Source organism: Miniopterus natalensis, chromosome 8, assembly GCF_054644295.1.
Source record: "Miniopterus natalensis isolate mMinNat1 chromosome 8, mMinNat1.hap1, whole genome shotgun sequence".
NCBI lineage: Eukaryota > Metazoa > Chordata > Mammalia > Chiroptera > Miniopteridae > Miniopterus > Miniopterus natalensis.
In genome coordinates, this window is record NC_142088.1 from 6,944,480 (window position 1) to 6,966,604 (window position 22,125).

Sequence of the window (22,125 nt, forward strand, 5' to 3'; positions counted from 1 at the left end):
GGCAGGCTGCCTGCAGTCCACTGAGTTGTGGGGATGCCAGTGTGTCTTGGTTCTGTCATCCCTGAGCTTCACACACACGGCCTTACTTGGTTCCTCGCGACCAAGACCACCGGACATCAAAGTAATCTGCCTTTATTTTTTTTAAAGATAGAAATGTATTGGGTCACATTTTCCATCACCCACCCCCCCTTTCCCAGTCCAGTAGTCAAAGTCCTCTGTTTGAAAGTCCCTGGGAAGGCCTCTGTTTCTTCCTACTGGAAGTTCTCCAGGGAGGATCCAAGAAGAAACGAGGTGTGACAACTCAGTGGCTGTGTTTATGGGCCTTGCTGGGTACTGCGGATGGCTTGGGATTGGGGCGAGCTCAGGGTGGGGGACAGGAAGACAAAGGAGCATCTCAGAAGAACTAAGGCTTACAGGGACATTTTTGTAGTCACGCTCTTCCTTGTGATGTTCTGTCAGGAAAGAGTGGAGAAAGCAAATGAACAGGTAGGCAAGCCATTGCCCATTTGTGACATGGTTTTATGGGAAACGTTTGGGGCAATTTTTTAGCATAATTAAACAAAGTTCATCATAGGGCTGTTGATTAAGTGTTAATTATAGCCTGTCGCTGTTTGATAGTAATGGCGAAATTGTGTGGTTGGGTTTTATTTTGAAGGCGTTTTGTCAGCATCTCAGGCTATGGTGTAGAATGAATAGAAGCGATTGTTTCCTTTGTGTCGTTTTGGGCTACAACAGCCTCTGTGGCTACATTAGAAGAGAATCTGTTCTTACCGTTACCTTACGGTTCGGGATGAAAAACTTTGTATTTAACCACCCGGAAATCAACTTGGTTTTCTGTTCATTGTCTGCTTTTTTGAATTTAGAACCCTGAGTACTCTCATTGACGATGGTGTAAGTGCCCTTCCCCCAACCCTGCTCTTTTTCTTTAAGTTTAAATTTAGGGAGAACAGACCTGAAAGTGTCTCCCTGGGAAGATGTCTTATACTTAGAAACAGCAACTGGAATTTCTATCTCAGTCTTTGACTATTTTTTTTTTTTTTGTAATAAACTATCTTCCAAGGTGCATACTTATTTCATAAAGTAAAAATAAACAAACAAAAACCACCTCTAGGAAACAGTATTCTGCCTTAGGAGTAACCTCTTAAAGAACAAAGTTAGTGGATTAAATTGTTAAAATTTGTCTAATCCTGGAACAGAGGGGACCTGACCTGCTCCTTGATTTTTTTTTTTTTACTCCCAGATATTTGAGGGCAGTGAACATGACTAATAGTCACTAGTGACTTAAGTAAAGTGTGTCTTGTTCATAATGTCCTTCTCTTGTTATTTCACTGAGTTTTAGCAAAGGATCTTGAAGACTAGATATTTTCTCCATTTTATTAAATTGTGGAGGCAAGCAAGGTCAAATGACTTGTCCAAGACAATACAGAAGCTGGTTCAGGACTGTTTCATCATGTTAACTAGCGTCTTCCAGTAACAGGTTGTGAGGGAAGGGCTGTGAGCTTGGGGAGGCACCTGCTGGGACTCTGAACCCATGGGCGACAGTCAGAAATCCAGGAGGACTTCAGAACAAGGATGCCTCTTCCCTCACACTCCTCCCGGGAACTGGCGTGGACCCCAGAAACAGTGGACAAGCGTGCTTGGTGGCTTCTTCTACTTCCTCAGCTGAAGGTAATAGCTCTGGAGTGTGGTTTCCCAACCTCAGCACCACGGACACTTCGGGCCAGATAATTCCTCGCTGCAGGCGGCCTTCTGAGCAGGGTAGGATGCAGTGGTGCCCTGGTCTCTACCTGCTGGGTACCAGTAAGTAGTATCTCTCCCACCTCACCCCGACCCCGGCTATGACAACCAGAAATGTTCCCGGGCATCGCCGCGAGAGGAGACATCATTGCTACCCATGCAAGTTGAGAACTCCTACTCTAGAGATTGTGAAATGCTTGGAGGCTGGTGAGCTCAGTTCAGCTGAGGTCCCAGTGGCCCCCGCCTGGACCCCTTGGTTAAGAGTTGTCACCACCTCTTGATTAAGAATTTGGCACAGCTGTCCTCAGGATGCTCCTCGTGGAGCCAGGCAGCCAGCTCAGCACCCCAACAACACGAGGGGTTTGAATTCAGCGTGCTCAATTCAGTTCATTAGGGAACTCTCCAGAAAATGCCACTGTCTGCAAATTTAAAAGAGAAGGGCTGGCACGTCAGATAACGGAGAAAAGAGAGAGGACGGAGAGCAAAGGGAGAGTGAGGCTGGAGAGATGAAAGCGAAGGCCCAGGAGCTTCGGGGCCAGCGGGCGGGAGGTCAGCCCCCCGTCAGCGGGAAGGACCTTGACTCCTTCCTTGAGACAGTGGAGGGGCGTTTGCAGTTCCTTGGAAGCCTGCGCCGCTGGCCGCTGGCCGCTGCCGAGACCCGGCCACGCGTGCGGTGTGTGCGTTGTCCATTATTTCGGATCATCGTTGCGATTTCTTCCCCCCCGTCACCCAGCTGCCAGCCATTGGACGGGCACATCTGGCAGCAATTTCGGTTTTTCGTCCAGTGGCTCGGGCAGCATTGAGGGGCCGTGTCACCCTCCTGTTCGGCTCCTTCAGATGAGAGATTGGGAGAAGAATTCGGAAACAAAGGCCACCCGGCTCCTCCCCAGCAGTTAGGAACGGGCTTTAGGACCCGGGCCTGGCGCGTCACCTCGTTGGGCATCCGAGGGAGCCCGGTCCTGAGAACTCTCTGGATTCTTTCGTGTAGGCTCTTCAGTCTTTCGTTAGCTACTTAGGAAGGGTTGGGGGGGGGGTTCAGGCATCTGGTTCCCCCCGTAGGAAGCGTGAGCTTCACAGGCGCCCAAAGGTGCGCTCCTGCGCCCTGTCCGCATACTTAGTTCGCGGTGGTCTCTCTGTGGGCAAGTTGGCCTTTTTCTAAAATCGTATCGCGGGGTTGTATTTTCAGCGTCACTACCACTCCTTTTTTTGTTGTTCTGGCATTTCCTCCACGCCTGCCTTCTCTCTGAAATAACTTTGTCTTCCCAAGCCGCACTCTCATCTTGGCTTCGGCTCCGGCCCTTCGCTGCCATCTGGTCTGCGGCTTCGTTGTTGCTCGCGCGTCCTACCAGGGCCTTTTCGCCTGGCATGGAGTCGGGTATCCAGAGAAGATGCGAGATCTCGGGGTTTCTCCTTCTTGATGAGAGTAGGTACAGTAAGAGCCAGCGTCGGAGGGCTTTTTATTCGTCAAGCGCAGTGGTGAGAACTGTTCGTGCGTTATCTCATTCAGCTTCACTGATGACCCTGGGAGATGGGCACTTTCCCCCCGTGTTACAGATCAGGCATTGAGATTTAGGACGGTTAGTCACTTGCCTAAAATCACCGAGAAAAGAACAGTGAGACTAGAGATCATCTAAGATATCTCCGTCTCCTTTTAAAGTTTCACTTGCAGCCCGGCCGGGCGTGGCTCAGTGGCTGAGCATCGACCTAGGATCCAGGCAATCGGGGTTCGATTCCCGGTCAGGGCACATGCCCGGTTTCGGGCTTGATCAATGAGTCTCTCATCATTGATGTTTTTCTATCTCTCTCTCTCTCTCTCCCTCTCCTTTCCTCTCTCTGAAATCAATAAAGATATATTTTTTAAAAAATTTATTAAAGTTTCACTTGCAAATAAGTTTTGAGTCACAATTGATCAGTCTGTGAGAAGCCTGACAGCCAGGTAATAGCTCCATCTTCATTCTCAAAATAACCTGTGTTGGGTTGTTTTCTAAATCGCATTAGAATTCAGAATCGCATACCGGTGACTCACGTATCACTCGGGTCGTGGAAACTCGAGGGAAGCACTCGTTTATTGCATTACTTTCTTGCCAGCAACGTTGTAGCTTGTCTTTAATGGAACCCAGTGAAGTAGAGGTCCCCCTGTATTCTAGGGTGGATGGTACACTTTTCCCTCCTTCTTAACATTGACTTTAAAGAATTGCTCTCATAGCCCAGAAATCTTTACGACTTGCATTTCTTGAACAAGAACCTTTAAGGTAAAATCGAATGGGAATTGTGGGCCGAATACGTTTGAAATATGCCGCTCTGTACGTATATGGTTATGAGCAGTTGGTTTCAGAGAGTCTTCTTTTATTATTTAGACCATTTAAAAAATAAATAAAAGAAAGAACAGCTCCCTTTAACTTCAAAGAATCCTGGATTAAATTCTTCCCCACATTTGCCTCTCGAAACCCTCAAAGCAGGAAGGCAGACACGGGCTAACTCCTTTTTGTTTGGGATTTATGATACCGTAATGGTTTCCGGGAGAAGTTCGTTAGGTGTGTGGAGTAGGGGGAGCCTTCTGCTGGGCCTGGACTTCCTGGGAACAGTCGGGAATGGTCCTGTCCTCTGTTAGGCCAGTTTAATACCCGAAAAACCTACAGCAGGGCGAGCAGGGCCACACGGCTGAGGTGCCTCGCGGTGCCTTGTAAAGATGCTTGTTCAGTTCAGTACATTTTTCTTGCATTACCAAGTTCTTCCATAAAGTCAACCACAGCCCATATTATCGGGGACTCCAGCTAAAACTTGTGGTGAGTAGGAAATAGATTAAACATAGGTTTTCCCTTTTCTCCAGCTGCCAAAAGTGATGTCAGTGGTGTTAATGATCCTTACCTCAGCCGGCTGCAGACCCAGGGCCTCTGCGCGAAGCCGTTCTCTCCCCCGGTTCCCGTGCTGTCGCCGAAAAGTTGCTGACGGCTGATAAGAAACAATCGGGCAGCGAGGCCGTTACTCACATGTCAAGTCGGGCACTTGCCTTCTTGAAGCAACCTGCGCTGCGACTCCAGGGAGCGCGCAAGGAATGCAGAACCTGCTGAGTGTTTCACGGAAACGGCGAGGGCGGGGGGCCCAGGCCCGCGGGCTCCCCTTGGCCGGGTCCCGGAACCCGGTTGCAAACACCCGTCACCATCCCGACGGCCCGCTGTAGACCGAGTTGCCATCTGAATTTCGGCCTGCTGGTTTGCATGCAAGTCAGACTGATAAAACCTATATCCTGTATTTCTGAACATTACAAAAAAAAACACTGATGTGAAATTACAATATAAACCTTCAGGAATGGAGTGCGATCCCTCCAAGGGAGCGTCCTGCAGAAGTAGGACCCGTGGAGGCAGATGAGAGGCTGACTTTTAGGACTGACTGACTCGGGGAAGGCCCTCTCCTGTTACCTTAGTGTCTCGGAGTAACAGGTTTATTTGGGTTGCGCTTTGTGAAAATTAAAGCTCCCTGTGAAAATTAAAACTGACTTTCCCAGTTCCTCTCCCCTGACTGTTGCGCACAGTGGGACAGACTATCGTTTTGGTAGAAGAGAGATTAGAGCCATTTCCATTTACCCCTGGGGGCTGTGATGGGGTTGTCCCCCCATTTACTTTATCTTTTAATGATCTTTTGCTTGATCAGAATGCTCCCTGTTAAGAAGAAGAATGGAAAACAACTGAAGTGAGTATTTGTTGGCTTAAAAGACCCCTGGATGTTTGCTCAGATCTCCTTAATCTGTCGCTGACAGAATACATTCAGTTGTTGAGAACCATACGCTGCTGTTGCTGTTGTGATCTGCCTTCTCCATACGTCCCGACCTCTCTTGACAAGTGTCCAGGCCCTGCCCCCGCCTCGGCTGCTGGGCACCGAGAAACACACATGCTGACAGGGCTCGCCCGGCGGACCCCCGCGGGAGCCCGCGGGCTTGGTGTCGATGGCCTCTCCTCCGTCACTCCCTCTCCTTTTTCCCTTTCACGATACGTGTGCCTTTCTTCCTTGGTGGTCTCCTGGAGTCACCAGCCCTGCCAGAAGGTCTTTCACTGGGACAAAGGGGGAACTGGAGCGAGATGGCCTCTTGCACGTTGGCAGCTCTGCGTTTTCTGCCTTGGCAACCCTGCGCGCTGGAGGGGCCAGCCAGCAACCTTGTTATTTCCACCGTCCCTCTCCCATGTGACTCGCACCAGGCAAAAGTGCTATTTAAGCAGCTCTGCTGGCTTTGGCTGATCTGTTACCCTTTGCCATTTACGACCATGAAACCAAGTCTTTCCAGCTCAGTTCTGGCCTGTTTTTAAAAAATGTTGGTTTCCTTTCTTTAGCTAAAATGGCTTTCTCCTGTCAACGTAGAGAAGCAAACATGTTGGTCTTACCTCTAACTTTAGTTCTTTGATCAATCCTAACTTGAGATTTCGCGTGTGTGTGTGTGTGTGTGTGTGTAAAAATTTATATATGTAAAAATTTATATATGTATAAATTTTTAGTGGTTATGGTCTTAAGGCTTTAAATCAGAATGTTTTAAAAAATACTAAAGAAATAAAACAGATGCTTTTCCAGCGCTTAGGCCGGTCCTCCCGAAAGCCTCAGCTTGCCCACGCTTCCCCGCTGTGCCTTGTGAAAGGCAGAGAGAGTCTCCCCGTGTCCCAAACTTGAAGCTCCGTGGATTTAGCTCTCCTTTCCTTTTGCCTTGGTTGATTTCCGCAGCTAGCAGAGCTGGGCTAATAATGCTGTTTCTTCCCCAGGTGCTACCGTCAAATCCACAGGATCCCAAACTCGAGGCCAGGCAATTCCTTTAATAAGGGGCTTCACAGCCTATCAGGTGGATCAGTGGTCTCGTTTATCCATCTGAGATGGCTTGGTTGTGAATGTTAAAATGAGGGACACCTCTGCACTACCAGAACTATAAATATGTTTGATAGTGATGATTAAAAAAACACACAAAACCCTACCGGGCCCATTGGCCAGATTTCAGGTATGCTTAAAAACAGTACTTTTGCAGTGTTTAATAAGGTGTTTTATTACTAGCTAAGCATCCCAGAAGACTTAATCAGCTCTGAATGAGTGGTACCGTGAGTGAACTGCATTAGCATCAGTGAGGGAGGGAGCTGAAGAAATGAACCGTGGTCGTGGCAGTAGTTTGCAGTTGAATATAATTGTGTGAAATAAGAAATAAGCAGGCCTGAGAAAATAAGCTATAGAGAGAGGCCCCGGGTGCCATGCCCAGGATCCTGCAAAGGACACAGGGACCCAGCGACGTCTGCTGTCATGCCTTTCCACTTTTCCTCCCCTCCTGGTTCTTGTAAATACTTGGCCTGTGCCATTCCCTTAAGGACTTGGGTTCTTGGAAACTAAAGCCAGGAAGCCAGAGGCTTTTTCTACTCTCAGCCCACCACACTTCTGCGCCTACGCAGTGAACTGGGAGGATGGGAAACCTAGAAGGCCTGAACACTTGGTTAGCATTTCATAGATTTTCTCATCACAGATTTTTTTTTTTTTTAAGAGCAGGAAAGATCAAAACATGATCAAAATATTATTTTCCTCTCCTATTTAAACATTTATTATGATACTATAATTTATACTCAGGAATTTTTCTGTATTATACTCAAGAATGTTTTTAAGTCACAGCTGTTTATATTAGAGAAAGAAATACACTGTTTTGACACACTTCTTTAAGTGGAGGAATTTATTTATACGAATTTTTCTAGTTGAATCAACAATATAAGGTTTCAGACAGTGATCTCCTTTGAAGAAAAGTCATCACTGTAGTCCTCTTTTTCTTCAAGCATAGCTGGATGAAGAAGAGTTACTTTCTGGCTACATTTTAGTATATGACAGTAGCCAAGCAACTTACAGTATTTTACTCCTATTTTTTTAGTAAAAGTAGAAACTGCTAGTACACTCTAACCAGGTATTCATAACTATGTTGCACTTGATTCAACAAATTAGCAGGAAGTTTCAAAGCATTTAACTGTAAGATAAAAACTCTTAGTCAGTGGCTTTGGCTAAAAAGGCATTGCTGCAAGGGTGCAGATCGCTCCATGGTACTTAGAGCATAACCTTGGGCGGTTTTCAGCTGCTTGCAGGGGAAGACTCACGGCGAGGCTGACAGTGGAAAGGGCAGCTGAAGCTTTATTTGTTTTTCAGCTCTAGGGGGCTTGGTTGAAGTGGGTCGAGTCCAGAAGGTGTCAGTTCCTACCGGACGCAGTAATGCAGTCAGCCGTAGGCCTCAGGTAGCAGTGCCCCAGTGTTGACTGACCTGATCGTGCTTCAGAAAGTACATTTTTCATTACTGGCAACAGGGTCGGGTGGGTTTATCTTACAAGAAGGCACACAGAAGGGTACGGTCCATGCTGGCGTGGTGATGAAATTTTATCAGAATGTAATTTCCTGCCACTAAGTCTCGTGACAGGTGCTTTGGATTTCTGGGCCCCCGAGTTATTCCCAAATGACGTAACTAGAGAGCATGAATCAGGGGAGCATCGCCATTTGGTATTTGCACAGCTCTTCTCCAAGGAAATGTTTTGCTTTTCTGTGTCCAGTTTATAAAGTGTTACAAATGAGTTTTTGGATTTGTATTCACCTTATATGGATGGTGTCGGTCCGTTGGGGTTGTATATATAAAGTGCATCTAACATACATATACCCAGGCCTTCCTTTTTACTGCATATTATAGTCTTCATTGCATTTTTATTTGTCATTCAACAGATGTTTGTTGAATTACATGACTGCCAGAGCCTAGTATGGGTATTACTTTTTTTAAAAAAACAAATTCCTGAGGTACAAAAATGTGTGATCCTCATGTTCGCCTCTGTTCAAGTGAGTGCCTTTATCCAAGCCCAGCCCTTCTTGATTACACGCGTGTAGAGGCAAGGATACCGACGGCTGGATTTAAGTCCATGAAGCACACGCTAAGGTCTGCCTGTAATGTTATGAGAGTTCCTTTCCAACAAAACTCTTCAGGGCAGCTGTGAACAGCTCTGTTTGGGGAACTCTGGCTTTGGAGTCCTCTGGCTTTAGATAATACCTCTCTGGGAACCACTGCCCAGCTTAATCGGCCCCTTTATCCACCATATTTGGCTCTCAAAGCTTTCTGGCTGTCTCCAAAGATCAAATAGGCCTTTCAAGGGCCAAGACTGGCTGCTATAGAGACCATTCAAAAGAATATACCCGAGGCTGAGAAGGCAGTCGCAGAAAAAGAGATGGGAACTTGAGAAGGCATTCCAAAAATGCCCCAAACAATGGCTGCATGATTGGAATAAGTATTACCCCACGGTGGCCACAGCAAAAGACAGTCCTCACTGAGGGATGTCTGTTAAAAACCCATGTCATTGCTCTGTAGCTACACTTACTATTTACACACACACACACACACACACACACACACACACCACACACACCCCCCCCATATGAAGATAAACAGATGTGAACCCCAGACGTTCCCTGGAAATGTTTCCTGACTTCTATTGCCCGTTTACATCCCTCCTTTCCCATCACCTGCCAGGTGCTTTCACTTTGGCAAAGACTCCTGAGTTGATGGCACCAGTAGGTACCATTAGTGGCTAAGACGTGTGTTGATCAGGATTCATGATAAAGGGCTTTGAAAAGCGGGATGCTAAGACTTGAGGGAAGGTAGACGGTGGAACTGATAGGTCCTTTTGTGTCCTGCTCTTTGAACGTTCATGCTGGTGGGAAATTAGGGGGATGGGTTCAGGGTGCCCCAAAGCAGCAGATTCCCGCTGCTGGCGATGCTGTAGATTCCCCCTTCCCCGCGGGCTCCCAGTCTCCTCCGGCATCCATGCAGGTCGGCCCATGGGTTGACAAGACTGGATGCACTTTTTCCCTGTGCAAAGCTGTTCGGCCAGATAGAAGAGCAACACGTGACCTTCACTTGTCCTTCATGTCACACCCGGCAGTGCGCTGGCCTCAGCCCTTCAGTAAAGTGCGGCCTTCCTACCTGACTTCGGCCCAGCGCTGTGAAACTGTCAGTTAAGCTGTACCTAGACTGGTAGGAACATTCTGGTGGATCGGGTTTGAGTTCAGGAGAAGCTTGACACTCAGAGATCTGTAGACCATTCGGGGTGGGGTGAGAGGATGGGTTCGCCTTTCACTTGTAGGAGCCCCGCAGAGTCAGTCCCTTCTCTCCTGCAATTAAGGGATACACCGGGGGCGCTTCTGTGTTTTATGTGTTGTCTGCATGTCAAGTCTTTATAATGGGTGCTTACCTGTTGTTTAGGGGCAGAGTTAATATTTTAAAATATTAACGGTTCCGTTGCTCAACGTTTTCATCGTGTGCGTTTTAGAGTCCACCCCTGACCTTGCGGCTGGCGTGGACTGTCACCCCTGCACGTCACCGAGCGCGTCCTCGCCGTCCCTATCCTAGGTGGAGGCGTCTTCACCTGACACTCCGGCTCTTCACCATCTACCCAGCCTGCATTTGCAGACGTGACTCCTTCTCCCCTTTTCAGATGCCTCGCGCTCCGGTGAAGCCGCGCAGTCGGCCGGCCTGTGGGTGGCTGTGCTCCTGTCGCCCTGGGCCTGGCTCTGTCACGTGCTTTTAGTGGCCGAGCTTCATCCCGCCACTCATTCTGCTCGGTTAGTGAGCCCCGTGCTGAGCTCTGGAGATGCGGCCGGAGGCATCCCAGGCCCAGTGCGTTTCCACGTCCCCAGAGCGTCCGCTTCTTCCAAACCGAGCCAGTGTGCCAGCGGGGCCCCTCCCTTCTGTCCCCAGCCGGTGCCCTTCCCTCCGCCGTGCCGAGAGCTAGCTTCCCCGGCCTTCCCCATCGAGTCCCCCCTTTCTGCTCGGCAGTCCCTGTGTAAGCGGAGCCTTCCCCCCTTTCTGGAACCTGCGACAGGCCCCAGCCGGAGCAGAATTCCGCTCTGTGTTCTCCACAGTATTTAATGCCACCATTTTACTAATTCAACAAGTGTTTATTGATTAACTGCTCTACTCAGGACGTTCTATAAATACTGATATTTATAGAGGACTTCAGGATGCGTGAAAAATGCGCACCTCAGAAGGGCTCTCTCATGTGATACTTGAGAGCTGAAGAGGCTTTGATGCGGGTGGAAAGGTGGGTCCCCTCGTTGGAGGGGAGAGGGATAGCACCCCTCGAGGTCTGCCCTCTTGAACTGCATGCGCTTCTGCCAGAATAATTTACTTTTATTTGCTCTAAATCAAAATCTTTTTTTTTTAAATTTAATGATTAACTTGGTCTGTTTTGCTTGGGTTTCCTTTTGTATCTAAAATGTTCACGTCAAAGGCAAGTTAAAACCCGATTTCAGGTTTTGTGACGTTGAGCCTTGCGACTTCGAATTCTAAAATTTGCAGATGACTTTTAACCATAGGAAGACTCCCCGTGGCCTGGCTGTACCCTGCTTGCCCTGTTTTCTCGTAATTTTACACAACAGCTGTAATGCACATTTTTGTTTTGATCCTAATGACATCAAAGCGCTTGTGTATCTTTGTGTTGCTAAGCCTCTGAAACCTCCACATCGCATTGATTTGTTTGCTGACTTAATATTGACTGTTTTGAGTTTGTGATTGCTTTGGACTCTTGCATTTTGAGAGAGAGAGAAAAAAAGAAGTTAAATACAGGTTGTTGACTTTATTTAAGCACACAGTACTGTGTGTGCCTGTGACTCCAGTTTATCTGATAGGAAACCCCCCCCCTTTTTAAAGCCAAACCCCTAGCAAAGTATATTGAGGTGCCCGGGTGATGAATTCTCTCCTTTCGTTTGCAGAATGAAGACCTAAACGACCTCAGCAAATAATCCTCTAACTCATGGGTATCCAGACTCGAACTATTTCATGATCCACAACCAGGACCTCACATCTTCCTCCTCCGTAGATGGTACGAAGCATCCATTTCAGTTTGTTTACTTTACAAATCCTCAGGAGTCTGTTGACTGAACTGCACGTTCTGTATTGTGCCAAGCAAAAAATAAATAAATAAAAATAAAAAAAAAAAAAGCACTGTGACACCGGGACAATGAGTCTGCATAAACTTCATCTTCAACCTTAAGGACTGATCTGGCCACACGAGCTGCTGTGCCCACCGCCACTCCGCGGGGGAGGCCTGTCCTCCCAGCGCGTCCACAACGTCCATTTCACCTGCTGCTGAAACTGTGCGCGACGGAGCATCGTTGTAAATTATTTCACACGAAACGGTTCGCGTTGGGTGGAGAGAGTGTCAAATATTTAACATAGGTTTTGATTTATATGTGTAATTTTTTTTTTCTTTTTTTAATTAAAATGTACCTTTTCTTACAGCGCACTTTTTGTTTGGATGTGGAACTGAGGTATACAATGTTCTGTTGTAAAGAGTGGAGCGAAACGCTTAAAACAAGACTAACAGGAGTAGACTAGGGTGCGGCCCTTGTTTTAAGATTGTAACTCAGAAGAAGAATAATATAAGAATCATAGTGCCATAGGCGGTCCTCAGTTGTATAGTTACATTTGCTGATGCTGTTCTCTTGTAATATAGCCCTGGTGTTGAGCTGAGATCCTTACGAGAATTGATCTGAATTTTGTATTTTTCCTGTAAGGCAATAGGCCGTGTTCAGTCAACTGAAGAAGGGCGGAGCCTCCTGGGTATTTTCAAGTGTCAGCCTTACACTGGCAAGTGAGTGGAAGCAGGATGGTAAGAGAAGGAAATCCAAGTCTTCCGTTGGACATACTGTACGCAGAAGGAGACACGGGGGAAGCCCTGCAAAGCAGAAGCTCTCTTTGGACTGAACAGTGTGGGTGTTTGTAAATTCTGGAAATTGCTGTCCATTCGTCATAAGCTAGAGACTGTTGATCTTTCCCCCTGCCCCCCCCCCACGCCTGTCAGCTGCTTGCCCCATTGGCACCGTTTTCTTCTGCACACACATGAGGGTATTTCATTCCCCGCACTGCTTCGAGAAGGGTGGTAAGACAAGCGAGTGCTTGTCTTTCATTTCTAACCAGAAATAAAAGTGTGTTTTTTTTCTTTTTTCTTTCTTTTTTCTTTCTTTTTTAAAAATCATGGCCAGGGCTACATGTCATTCTCCGTAAGAGCTTATCTCATGCTTCCTGAGAACTCCCAGTGTCCCATGATTTGATTGAATGTAATTTGGCCCAGTTGCCCTGGTGGGCCCTAGCCTATTAGTGGTTAGTAAATAAAACCCAGTGTGCAGAGAGCCCGTCCGGCTATTGCACTGTGTAGCCAGCGGTGAAAATGTTAATCTTTTTCTTCTTTGGAAAGCACTCGCATCTCGGAATTTTTCCTTTGGAAAAGAGAATGGCAGTGAACATACTTAAAGATGTTGCCTACAGAGTTTTTAACCTTTTTACCAGGAAACTTTCTATAAGTGAAGTGAGTTAATGTCTGTGTAAACTCTGTATCAGAAATGCCCGGCCCTCCTGTTGAAGGAGCAACATTTTATTTCTCTGAAGGGTTGTGCTCCCTGGGCAGGGGTGGGGCTAAAGGAAGGGGCCAGGGTTTGGAGGTGCATGGCAGTGGCTGCTGTCCCCCCCCCATCGCCAGGCGGGGGACCCCTGCTCTACGCAAAGGGAGCAGAGATCAATGGCAGCCTTCACACGCTGAGGCCTGTGTTCCTGTTAATTCAGCCGGATGGCCTGTACCTCCCAGACTGTTGTACAGTGTTCGTGGCTGCAGATGCTAATCATCTGCACACTCATCAGTTTCTAAGATAAATAGGTCTGTGGTCATAAGAACCCATTGTTGTCAGGGAACTAGCTGAATTACATCATTTCCTATTAGGAGAGAACACTGCCAATGATAAAAATCTGATAGGGACTTTTTTTTTTTACTCTTTTATGAAAAACACTTTGTTGGTCAAACTAACTTTTCATTTTCCAAGTATTCTGACTCATACTCTCGCTAGTAGCGTAGGAGACAAGCAGGCTGTCCTGCTTCCTCCAAACAAATCAATGAACAAAGTCAGCCCCCATCGCTTTCTCGTCAAGCCGGTTGTTATTTCTCAAGGAACCTAAACTTGGAGTGATTTTGACCGAGATACCTCTGCATGTGGCATTATCAGCGTATTCTGGGTGAGAACAGGAATGAACAGGCTGGGAAAAGCCATCTCTTTGTTTCTAGGTCTCTGGGGTTGTGTTTAGTTAAGTAGCATGAGGGTGGACATCCTTACTTGAGCAGCTTCTAGTGGTCCCTGAGCTGGGTTTGGCAGTGGTGTCAGTCTTTACAGACTCGGAACTGGAAGTTGCTGGTATTTGAGGCAAAAACAAAAACCCCACTCATGCTCCGGCTCCATGAGGGGTTGATCTTGAGCAGCTTCAGCTGCTGAGTCCGTGTGTTCAGATCCTGCTGGGGACACTTGGCTTTTATCGGTTTCAAAGTATTCGTAGACCAGCCAAGGGACTCACGTTGATGGGGATTCAGGTGGCCTCTGGTTAACCTATAAGTTAGTGGCTCTTGCTTTATGAGGCCCACTCTTCATAGCATTCTTTTTTAGAGACTTAGGCAGAGTTTTAAAATTTTTCTTTGTGGAAAGAACCAATGTATTTCATGACTTTGATGATACCTTCGTTCTGGGCAAAAAAAAAAAGAAGGTCCTAGAACGAGCTAGAAGTGAAGAGAACCCATTAATGATCAACCAAGGGCCTGAGTCAATAATGACAAATCAGTACTGATGTTACATTGGTGGCTATTTCTTGCTCACTTTCAAAGGTCAGGGACTCTCTTGACTAATCAAAGTTGACGGCAAAAGTGGATTTACTAAAACATCATCGAGCCAGAGGTAGAGTAAAAATCATCTAGCTAGAGATAGAGATTTCTAACCTTTCCTTCCCTGACTGTTGTCCCCTAGCTAGTTGTCTTTTACATTTGAGACAAAGTGTTAAGAAACAACCTTACTGTCCTGTAGGAAACAGGCGTGTGCAATCCCGAAGCCCTGTTTTCTTCCTGAATGCAATGTGCCATGCAGTTGGAAATTTTAATTTTGTTTTTTTTAGAGGTGGTTTGAAGACAGGAGAAGGGAGCTCATTGTCCATGGACACAAAAGAACCATGAGTAATGGGACGGATGGGGAGTGCTCCGACCGCTTTGGCAGAGCTACTTGGGTCAGTCCATCACTCGAGGAGGCGTTGAAGCCCCAGACACTGTGGGAATTAAGACCTTGATTGGGGAGAGACAGAGCTCTTTGGAAGGCATGTGAAGGAGAATGGATGGAAGCCAAATATGAAATCGCTTCTCTGCAATGACTTGACAGGGGAGTTGAGTGTTCCTAGGACACGGTGGATGTTGGTTGGCGGTGATGCTGTATTTGTCTAGGCTGCTGAGGAGCTGGAGAGGAGGAAACGTGAGCTGCTAGGGATGTGAAGAAATGTGACCCTGCCAATGCTAAGGGAAGACCTGTAGTCTGTGGGCTTCGATATCGACAGCATAAACAACCCTGTAGTCAGTAGAACATCAAGGGTTAAGCACCGGTGCCTGTGGTCATTCCCAAAGCCAAGACAGAAGACCTCAGAGGTCCTGGGGAGCTCCATAATCAGTCTCCTACGTGTAGATGGAGAAAGTGTGTGTCAAGGGGCTTATCGGGTGTCCCTCCTTGTAACCAGAACATTATGGTCATGCTTAGGGGGAAGTAGAAGGATACTGAAGGTGTTTGACCCTACTCTTAAGGAATTTCAGTAATAAGGAGCTTATGGTCAGCTTATAAGATTAGAAAACATCTGACAGCTGGAGAGTTGTCTTCCTTTGCCGGTTTGCTGATGACTTGGCACTTGGGATGTATATACCAAGAGATCTGGTGGTTTAGACGTTAGCCATTCACCCTGCATTTCAGTCTCTCTCTCTGCTTATAATGTCCCCAGTGTTTTAACCAAAATGCCACAGGATAGGACAGATTCGGTGAACAGGAAAACTTGTCTGTATTTGTATAGGTATATTTAGTGTTGAGGTTTTTGTTTATTTTTTTTAGAACTTTTCTATTGGATTAAGAATGTAGTTCCCGTAACAGTTTTTCTTGCAGAGCTCTTTCCTCACACCTCTTGGCTACAGGGTGGGCCAAATTAAATACATATATATTTTTTCATTTAATGTATGTGCAGTTTGGTTTATCATCTGCAGATAGTGGTGCTGCTCATGGTGCTACTTCATCTGTGTACAAAAGGACCAACGCATGGTCTGTATTGCTACCAAAACATTGACTGTATATATGTGTATAACATGTATGATGTATATATGTAACGGGTACCAGGCCAGGTATATATTTTTATTTAGAAGTGTTTCACTTTTCCAAGTTTTCTTTAGAGTGTTATGCTTATTTTCAGTGCCCCCCTCCCCCGATTCTGTCTGGTACTTAGAACTGTAGTGTTTTCATCGTCAATTAAAGAAAACTGTCTAAATGAATTCACGGGCGTGAATGCTATTGATCCTTAATGTCTTTGATTGTGGGACATAAAAGAGAAACTGCCGATTAAGGGTCGCTGGGCGTTGGGCTGGGTCAGAGCAGTGTACGCCGTCTCACGTGCTTTAATAAACGATTTTGAAACAGGTTGGCTTCACCCTGTCCCTCCTGCGTTGGCTTTCAGTGGCCAACAGTGTAAAGAAAACGACCTCTGAAAACACATGAAGCTGCTTGTGTTGCTGGTGGTACAATGGAAGGAGGGAGGGGGTGGAAGAACAGGTTCTGTTGAGAGGAACTAGAAAGGCCTTGTGGACCTTCAGTGTGCAGAGATCCCCAAGAGTTGTCCAAATGCAGGTTGCCGTTGAGGGGACCTGGGGCGGGCGGGGCCTGCCTGTCTAACTGCTCCCGGGGCCCCAGTGCTGCTCATCCTGCTCTGCGGATGGCACGAGTAGCAAGGTAGGGGAATGGCGTTTCTTAGCTCAGCCCTGGCTACCCGTCTGCATCGTCTGGGTAGGTTTTTTCAATATGTTTTTATTGATTTGAGAGACAGGAAGGAGGAGAGAGAGAGAGGTAGAAACATCGGTGAGAAACATTGATCAGCTGCCTCCTGCATGTCCCCACTGGGGATAGAGCCCAAAACTCAGGCATATGCCCAGACCAGGAATTGAACCAGTGACCTCTTGGTCCATGGGTTGACGTTCAACCACTGTGCCACACCAGCCGGGCTACATCATCTGGGTAGCTTTTAAAGAACTCAAGAGGCCAGGCGACTCCAGAGACGATGATTTACTTTGGTGTGGGGCCCGGGAATCCCTCATTGCTGCTGCTCTCAGCGCCCCAGAAGATTCTAGTACCAGCTGAGGGCTGAGAAGCCCTGCTGGGAGGCGTTGCCCGGAACTGTCTGATAACTAGGGTCACTTATGAGAAACGCTGGTCCCGTGAGCTCTCTGGGAACGTGTGTTTCTACCGGTGACTCACGGTGTGGTTGGCAAATCCGGGAAATTCTGATTTCTGTGCAAGGGGAGCCTTTTAGATCGTTATGCCGCTGGAAGGGACAGGACACCTATAATTTTATGAATTTATTGAGATGATGGTTTTTGAAAAGAATAAACCACGTTGGCAATATAGAAGCAGCCAACTGCTCCACTCCTCCCAAGTTGAGCTTTCTGTCTAAGCAACTTTAAAGATGATTGGCGTGTCCTAAGTTGCTCAGACAAACTCAAATGATTGAACGTTTTGGAAACAGATTCAATATTTTTTTACATGTTTGTGTGTTTTTTTATGAGCAGCATGCCCCGCCCTCTTTTCCACCCTCACGTGGTATTTCAGGCTGAGGAGCTCTTCCTTTTGCCTGGCGCCTTGGGTGATGTTTTCATTGTTAAGAAGCAGCACGTGGCGTGACAATCATGCTTCAAGTCGTTATTTCATCTCCACTTTCTATTAGCTTCCCCCAGTTTGGTTCTGAAAGCAGCACACCTGATTTTTCCCTCCCAGTGGTATTACAAAGCCAACATCCCTCTCAACCTCTATTGAAATTACACACGAACATCACTAATTAGCATTAATTTGAGGGCAGCCTCGTCAAAGTGAATTAATGGTGTAATTTATAGCATAATTGTCTTATTACCTTCACACATATACAGAAACAAACTAGAGCAAGTACCACGCTGTCAATAAAAGGTCTGCGAGAATTTAATAGTCGCCGAGAGTTGTAATTACCTCCCTGGTTCTATCATAAGCAATAGCAACACTCACCCAGCATTCGTCCTAGGCTAGCTACTGGGATTTACATCAATCATTGCAGCGTATCCTTCCAGCAGCCCAGAGCTGGAGACTCATGATGCCTGTTCCCCAGACGTGCAGGCAGAGGAGAGACGGGGGGTGTCCGTGGCCAGGTTTGTGTTCCTGTAGACACCACTGCAAGTCTCTGATTTCTAAGGACTTTAAAAGTATTGTGGTCTGTCCATGAAAAACAATCACTCCAGCTGCCTTATGTTACTCATTTGCTGAGCAAATACGATGGATCTCACATGAGCCTGAGAGTCAATCTCTATCCAGCTGGTAACTCCACCCTACAAAGCAACAGGAACTTATTACATTTGTTTTCCATTCTTCATCTTTGTGTCTAGCTTATTAGTTCATTTGCATCCAAAATCGTGTTCTGGTTCCCTATTGTTTTTCTCAATAAGTGCACCTCATTTTAGCAACAGAATAGAAAGCTTTATTTTTGGAACACACAAGGGCAGTGGGCGAAACGGGAGAGCCAGGCGAATCCAGCTGCTCGAGGTTTTCCGCGTCAGGTTTTGCATTTATCTCCCGTAAACTCTTGGAAACCAGAACTCACATTCTCTGTCCGAGATACTAATGATTAGATAAATGGCCAAATTGGAAATAGCAGGCGTGCGGGGGGTGAGGCTGCCTGAGTTATCATCTGAGTCGGAGAATGAGCCCTCACACGAAGTGAAAAGATAGTTGACGTTGCTCCAGTCCAGGAACCTCCTCTCTGATACACGACCCTTCAGGAGAGGGACAAGAGCCTGCCACCCTCCTACAGTCTCTGGCTGGGTCTGAAACTTAAACTGACACAGATTCACAGGAGAAAAGCACGTAGAGGTATTGAGTGTAAAATTGACACGACACAGGAGCCTCATAAGGAAATGAAGGCCCAAAGAAATAGGTGGACCTGAGTATTTTCATGCGAAGTTGCTGAAGAGGGAACACACCCGGGCGAATATTCCAGGTCAAGGAGCGTGAGGTAAGTGCAGTCAACTGGGGGACACCCAGCAAGTCCTGTGTGTAGAGTGTTCGCCTTCTTCTTGGCATCTCCGCATCTTCAGAGATAAAGAGGCTCCTTTCCTCTGGGTATGGATAGGAGGGTTTCAGGACCTCTGTCTGGGAGAAGGGCCAGAAGGTCAGAGTGACCCTCCTCCTGCTGTTCTCTCAAATTCCTTCAGCTGAAAATAGTCAAAAGCCAGGCACCATATTCTGGTGTAGCTTTTCCTGAACCTCTCCAACCCCCAGTGCTGTGCACCAGCCATACAGAATTTCCCGAAGGGCTTGTATGGGTTTTAACACAGCCTCAGGAAACCAAATCGGTAACAAGTTTGTTTCCCCAACACACACACACACACACACACACACACACACACACACACACACACGCCCCTTCTCTCCAGGGTGGCTCTCTGCCCTAACTCGGGAGGAAGGTGGTGCTGGAGTTCACTCCCTTCTCTGTGTAAGTTACTCCAGATCTAATCACCAGAGCCCCCCATTGTAACTGTGGGGGAAGAAATAATACTGCTGAAGTTCCTCACCACTCCTGAAAAAGCAAGTCATTACTAGACATTGGTAAAATTAAGTCTAAACTTACATAGCAAATAGCATAAAAATATAAGAGAATTAGGTAAATTTGCACTTACAATATTATAGCGTTATCCTGATTGTATAAAACAAAATTTCAAACAAAACAAAATACTAAGAAGTGGTATGTCTGGTGGCATTAGGAATGATTTTTATCTTTTCTGTTTTCCTGTAAGTTTTTACAATGATCATGTCCCCTTTCCATAATGAGAAAGACAAAATATCATATAGAACTCAAAGGGGTTGATGAGAATTTTAGTAAAGCCCCACATGTTGATGTTACCATGGATCACACCACTCCACGGGCGATAAATCAGGGGCCAGCCAGCTATGGCCTGCGAGCCACATTCAGCCCAGCTGCCTGTTTTGGTAAATAAAGTTTTATTGGCACAGGTATTGCCTGTGGCACTACAACAACAGCATTGAGTAGTTGTTGCAAAGACCCATGGCTCCAAAAGTTAGACACTTACTATGGATCCTTTATAGGGAATGTTTGGTGACACCCTGCTCCCCCAGAATCGGCGTTTTGTAAGGCAGAGAACTGGCAGGAGGCACAGTCCCTTGCCCTGGGCTTCTGGATCCTGGGCCTGCGAAAGGAGCGTCTTGGAGCTCTACGGCCACCATTACCTTGCTCTTGGACAGAATTTACCTCTGTTTCTTAATTAATTCCCGTGCACTGATCATTGAAGTGCTGAAAGGACTTTATTTGTCTGCAAACACGAGAACACTTATCATCGGGCGCGTAGAGCTGAATTAGACAACTAGATCTAGGATGATAATTTTTTTGTGGCACTTCAGTTTTTCTAGATTAAATGCCAAAAAAAAAAAAGGTAGTAGCAATGTTACAGGTTGTCTTTTTCAAACAGAGGTTAGATTTTTCTCAAGAAATTCCAAAGGAAGGTCAGAGTGGATCGGGGTGTCCCGAGCAGCAGAGACCGCGAGCGGGCGTCCTGGGCAGGCTCGCTCCGACTTCTCGGCAGCGGGGCTGAGCATGAGCGTCAGCGTGTGTGCAGGGATCGATTTGAAGTTTCCATGCTCCAGGCACGACCTGCACCCGTCCCCCACCGCCACCTCCCCAGTGCAACTTTCTTCTCGAGGGCTTCTGGGGTTCCTGGGTAAGCGGGGGGTGCAGCTGCTGCTTGGCTGTCTCAGTAACCTTGCAAAGCTCAACTGTTAATTAAGGGCTTTTCCTCCCGGGTAAGGGCTTTTCCTCCCGGGTCAAACGCAGCTTCCCATTTGCTTTTCACAGAAGATGACAGCCAAATGCATCCCCCACACCCCCATCACTCATACGCACACAAATACACACATGTACACACACATGAAACATGCACACCACACCACTCCTATACACACACACTTACATACATATGCATATCACCCCCACCCCCCTGCACAATTCCAGGAGGAAATGTTAGTGATGCATCTAAGACGGCCAACTGACATGTTTTGCATCAGCTGCATGTTGCTGGTTTAAATGCAAACTGTGCACTTAATGTGGCCTCTTCCTCTCACCCCCACCGCACCCCAGCTACTCCGTTAGCAGAGGCCCGTGCCCCGCAGGTAAAGGGAGCGTGGAGCTCTGAACCTGGTTTACTTCGTCTGCTGCAAAATATAATGAGTTTGAGCTAAACAAACTTCTTCCTGAGGGGAGTAACCGACTATTTGTGTTTGCTGAAATGTTTGACAGATGGGGATCTGAGGGGGGGCGGGTATTTCTTTTAATGATCGTGTGACTACTTCAGTTCTCATCTTTGCTTTGCCACCAACTAAGCAACTTTGCACAACGCACGCCTCTCTGGCCCTCGGCTTCTTTGTTTATAAAATATGAAGGTTATCTGATCTTAACCTGCGGCCCAGAAATGCGTCCACACTGAAAATCTCATGCACTGTTTTCCATGGATATGGCTGTGTGCATTTTTTTACCCCAGGGGAGAAGAAATTGTGACTTCTAGTAGTTTCACCAAAGCTTCAAAGCAGAGAGATGGCTTCTTATGATAATAGAATTGTACAATTTTTATGATTCCCTAGCAAATTTTATAGAATTAGGGACTGGCCCAGGGCAAAAATATTAGGTCAGCAAAGTTTGTCCTAACTTTTCTACGCATTGGTTGAGGCTGGCATTGCCCTTTGCCAAATGTTTCATGGGACCCAGCGTCTTTCTGGCGTGGAGAAAACATATCTGATAACTAATTATTTTCCCCAGAGGCATATCAAATTAATGTATTAGCCTCCAGGATATTTGCTTCAAAAAAGAAAACCTACCCAGAAGAAAGGGAATACTTTAGCAGAGGGGAACTTCCCGCTAAAATGGGATTTTAGGTATCTGTATGGGGAGATGTTTAGTGGGAGATGTTTAGTTTAGTTCGAGCAGATTTAGCACTTTGTAGGTACTGAGCCTTGGAAAGGAATTTGACATAGTGGCCCCTTCCCCCTATACATAATTAAAAATAAAACTTTACTTTGACAATGACATAAAAATTGCATGTTTGCTAAATTCAAATAGCTCCTTTCTAGATTTTTCTGGACAATTTCAATTTTGTATATATTCATTAAAGCTAAACTGATTTTCTCCTTTATTTGGGGGTGGGGGGGTTGCTCGCAGGCCCTGCCGGGGCTCAGCACCCTTGCCCTCAGATCTCTGAAGTCATCAGGGCTCTGAAGTCATCTCTT

The 22,125-nt window shown here is 46.7% G+C and overlaps 1 protein-coding gene across 1 annotated transcript in view; it reads left to right on the forward strand.

The window, feature by feature from the left end:
• Positions 1-16,094, forward strand: part of IRS1 (insulin receptor substrate 1) — a 53,463-nt gene extending 37,369 nt beyond the window's left edge. The window contains exon 2 of the mRNA XM_087819556.1: positions 11,482-16,094. The gene's annotated coding sequence lies outside the window, so the exon portion shown is untranslated. The remainder of the gene's footprint in view (positions 1-11,481) is intronic.
• The last annotated feature ends 6,031 nt before the right edge of the window (positions 16,095-22,125 follow it).